The sequence below is a fragment of the Telopea speciosissima genome, chromosome 2, assembly GCF_018873765.1.
Source record: "Telopea speciosissima isolate NSW1024214 ecotype Mountain lineage chromosome 2, Tspe_v1, whole genome shotgun sequence".
NCBI lineage: Eukaryota > Viridiplantae > Streptophyta > Magnoliopsida > Proteales > Proteaceae > Telopea > Telopea speciosissima.
The window spans coordinates 61834375-61835359 of record NC_057917.1 but is presented as its reverse complement, the minus strand read 5'-3'; positions in this window follow the sequence as shown (position 1 = coordinate 61835359).

The window sequence follows — 985 nt, the reverse complement described above, 5'->3', positions numbered from 1 at the left end:
CAGTTTGTTGACCTTGCTTTTGCTTGCTCTATTTGTTTTGGCGTAAAATAGTTGAAATGTAAATTTTACAGCAAAATCAAAATTTCCACCGTTTTGAAATTTGTAAAATTCTTTGGGGAATATTGTTACAAGGGACCACAAATATTCCGGGTAACACCTTGACAAATTTTACTCCTATTTTGGCTGTAAAATACTACTCGTAAATCTCTTCACACATGGCTTGATGTTTTTGCTCACTGACAACGGTCCTATGGAGTCTGCGGTTGAGAACCGAAGTCATCCTTCACTCCTAGATCTGAGACTGAGAACAAGAGCTCTCTTGCTCTTTTCAATTGATTCCTCTCTATTGCCTCATTCACATACTCATATTTCATTTCTACTTCTTCCTCTCTCTCTATCTGCTTCTGTGAATTGGTCGGCAGATTTCTAGATTTGTTGCTGGAACAACCAATATTGCTGTCTCCATTGGCTCAGTCAAGTTCTACTGGATATTCCTGGTAAGATCTCTGTTATTTTGCTCTCTCTCTCTCTCTTTGTACAGATGCAAAACAGATTTGGATCTGTTCTATTTATCAGTGTATAGAAGAATGCAAATGGGAGGAGTGAAGATCTGGGATGCTATGGAAGTTGCATAGTAAGCTCAAGAAAATGTCACTTCAGATATTCCATCATCATCTCTTACTATGGATCACACTCCCTCTTTCTCAAATGAAACCACTGATCATGTTCATTATTATTAGTATCTTGAATTTGTTGGCATAATCCTCAAGACCTCATCTATTTGACTCTATGTTGCCATCAATGGCCTGAAAAAATGCATATGTGCTGTCAAATTCCAATTTATTGCTTATGTTTGCATCTCTTTTAGCTACAAAGGAGCTGATAGTTTTGTTTGTTTCATTTCCATTAGAGGGTTGTGCAAGGATCTATTCAAGGAATGGTCGCACTTGGATGATTCTCGTTTCTCTGTTGAGACGGTTTCTAG